The 3,489-nt window shown below is 45.7% G+C and overlaps 1 protein-coding gene across 9 annotated transcripts in view; it reads right to left on the bottom strand.

Annotated features, from left to right (window-relative positions):
- ZNF420 (zinc finger protein 420) overlaps positions 1-1,323 on the bottom strand; it is a 32,349-nt gene extending 31,026 nt beyond the window's left edge. For 3 of the 9 annotated variants that reach the window (XM_017506437.2, XM_017506434.2, XM_017506431.2), the window contains exon 1: positions 1,165-1,323. The gene's annotated coding sequence lies outside the window, so the exon portion shown is untranslated. The other 6 variants (XM_037730712.1, XM_017506433.2, XM_037730713.1 and 3 more) reach the window with 4 other exon arrangements.
- Between the last annotated feature and the right edge of the window lie 2,166 nt (positions 1,324-3,489).

Below are 3,489 nucleotides of genomic sequence, written 5' to 3'. Positions count from 1 at the left end.
CCTCGGCCTCCCAAAGTGCTGGGATTACAGGCTTGAGCCACCGCGCCCGGCCAGTGGCCTGTCTTGAAGGTATTTTAAGCCCTAAAATTCTCATCTCAAAACCAGGTCTGTGGCTTGCAAATAACTCCTATTCTTTACCCAGGTGTCCAAATGTCTGGCTTCCTTACTTCTTGCCACTTCCTTGCATTCAGTCCCCTTAAGGCTATAAGGTGAGAGGACACAGGGAAGAAGCCGTGAACCGGTAACTACATTTCACAGGTGGGCCAAGGATAGATACAGAAATGAAGGAATACAGGCCATGTATGAACGGGCAGCCACTGTGGTAAAAACAGAAGTCCTTAAGTCCTCAGAGGAGCACAGAGCCACATAAGACTCATGATGCATAGACAGACCTCAACCCCAGAAATACCAAAATGAAATTTACTTCCGTACTGGACAACCCATAAGGTCGCAGAATATACAAATGGCCAAAGTCACACATAATCACATTTCCACAGTCACACAACTAAAGGCACAATCACCCAATTATGCTACACTGTTAGAGCACCTCCTCTCAAACAAAATCCCATTAAGTACAAGGCATATAATTACATCCAAGCACCTTGTCAGAGACACATACCGCCAGAAACACCCTTTCAAAGCTCCAAGTTTAGTCTCTTTACTCAGTCATAAAAACACACAACCCGACAGTTACACACAGTCACCCAACCAAGTACCAGATCAGGGAAACACGTGGTCACAAACACCGTGTCACAGCCACAGTCACACACCTTACATTTACTGGCAAACCCGTCACACGATATCAGGTATATACACAACCTCAAAGTGACACAAGCACATCCAAACACTCTTGTCACAAATGTCACACACTTTATAGTCACAGGCAAACCTCAATTATACACGCGGTACATACACAGTCACATGAGCACATCCCAGCCAGGTAAGCAAACATTCACAAACACCCTCAGAGTCACAAACAACTCACATTCACACAATTGCTCATACACAAAACCACAGCCACACTCACCCAGTCGTGTATGCACAGGCAGGCACCAATACCAGGCAGGCTGCAGCCAGCACACAAAACCCGAGACACGGCCACACGTGTAACCCCAGAGACGCTTTCTCCGCGCAAGTCCGCTCTGGCATCCCGGACACTCCTACCCCAACAGAGGTGCAGTTCAGGGTCCAAGATCCGGCACTCGGGTTCCAAGCCCTATTTCGGGTTCGCCAGCCTAGCAGGTGCCGAGCCAAGCTCCTCCACAGACGCGGCCCTCTCCCCACGCGATACCTCCAAATCTCGCAAACCAACGGAAATGAAGCCGCGTTCCGGACGCGGTGACTCTGGGAAATGTAGTCCAGCGCCGGGAAGGCGCCGGCCGGCACGGGGAGGCTCAGACCGCTCACCCCTCGGAAGCTCGTGGACTCAGCCTGTGGAACCGGCTGGTCCTGGTTGCGGCGCCCGGGAGATTTCTAGGAGTGCCCGCCCGCGCTCAGTGCGCAGGCGTCGGTCGCTCAGGGCCTGCGAGAGCGAGCTCTGAGTTGTCCCAGGGTCTACCAGAGCAGGAGAGAGGGTGGGACCAGCCGGCCAAGCAGGTGCTGGGGAGAAGCCGGAGTTGGTGCGGGGACCTGCCAGAACCGCGGATTTGCAGAGGACCCTCTGTGTGCCCTGCCAGCCCCTTAGGGGGAGTGTGCGTGTGTGTGACAATGGGAGATGCTGGGTGGACTGGGAGTCTTTACGTGGCCGGGTGTGTATGGTTGTATTTCTGCCTGTGTGATTCTTCCTGCTGTGGGGTGTGAGGTGATTGATACTTTAAGCTACGTGGTAATGGGATTTTATAACTGTAGAATCGTCTGACAGAGTAAGATGATTCTACACAGATCTCTGCTGTGGTTTGCTTATGGATATCTGCTTTTTGTGTGTGTCCATAATTGAGTAACTGGTGACTTGTGTTATATAAAGGTGCTTTCCTTGTTCTTGTATTTTAGTGTCTGTAAGGGCGCCACTAGCAAATGAGCTGTGTGTGATCGTGTATGACAGTGAAAATACAATGGCCAAGTTATTTCTTCCTTAAATAGTAATGTAATAATCTGGAAACGATAATTTATCTGACAAGTAATTGAGACATGATTTTTCTGTTGGATCAAATTTATGTGTTATAGGGAAGAATGCAAAATTAATATAGTTTTTTTTCTTTGTTTTTAGAAAGATTATTTCAAAACCAGTCCTAGGGTAACAGTCTTCCTCTGCCACAGTAGGCCAAAAGTGGATATCCATTATTTTCTAATTAGAGGGTAAAGTTTCTCTTATTACTGGGTAAAGTTGAGAGACCATCAACGAATAAAACAATAAAATAACGTTATACATAAAAAGGGTGAATTTTAGCACAGTACAACCCTGGTCAAATTTCCCAAATTCTAGATCAAACACTTGTCCTCATTTTCTAACAAGAAAATCTTGACTGGTGGAGAGAAAGTAACTTAAGCCTGTAGAGTTTGTTGGTAAACCTGAACTTATCTTTACTAACTTCGAGACCTCTTGGGCTTTTATGGTTTTTGAATAATCACAAACTTGTGAACTTCTAGCACAGAGAAGATAGTTATAATTTCACCACTCCTTTGGAGGGGAAAAAATTAATAAAGCTTGGTCTTTCAAGACGTATATCAAATACATTGATCTCTTCCCGGTAATGTGACTGGAATAGCAAATTTGGTGAAAAGAATTCTTGAGTGAATGAACCTTGTGTATGATCAGGCTTCTGAATAGTTATGATGAGTGTTTACAAGACAAAGGAAGCTATCACTTAAAAATAAAAACCATTAGAAACCTAGACTGCAGGAACTGAGAAGGGTTTGTTAGAAGACTATGTGATATAATTAGTATAAAAATAGTATATATTTTTGGCCAGGTGCAGTGGCTCACACCTGTAATCCCAGCACTTTGGAAGGCCGAGGCAGGTGGATCATGAGGTCAGGAGATCGAGACCATCCTGGCCAACATGGTGAAACCCTGTCTCTACTAAAAATACAAAAATTAGCTGGGTGTGGTGGTACACGCCTGTAATCCCAGCTACTCAGGTGGCTGAGGCAGGAGAATTTCTTGAACCTGGGAGGCAGAGATTGCAGTGAGCTGAGATCGTGCTACTGCTCTCCAGCCTGCTGACAGACCAAGACTCCGTCTCAAAACAAAACAACAACAGCAAAAAGTACATATTTTGTAGAGTGATAGGCACCAAACTCCTGTTAATGGTAACCTTTAGGGAGAGAAGGGAGGATTTAGGGTAAAGGGGGCGAAGTAAATGTCAAAGGGAACTTACGTACTATGGGTCATTTTTCTCTTTCTCTCTCTCTCAACAAGGTAACATTACTCATGTATTTAAATTTTAATTTTAAAATATAAAAAAATATTTCGAGCTTTGCAGAACTGTAGAGAGACCACTCTGACTGTAGCTTTCTCTAGCCCTTCCTAGGATGGCCATGCTTCCCTGA

This window comes from Cebus imitator, unplaced genomic scaffold (assembly GCF_001604975.1).
Source record: "Cebus imitator isolate Cc_AM_T3 unplaced genomic scaffold, Cebus_imitator-1.0 Scaffold356, whole genome shotgun sequence".
Lineage (NCBI taxonomy): Eukaryota > Metazoa > Chordata > Mammalia > Primates > Cebidae > Cebus > Cebus imitator.
Note: the sequence above shows the minus strand (reverse complement) of the source record. Positions and strands in the feature narration are given on the sequence as shown.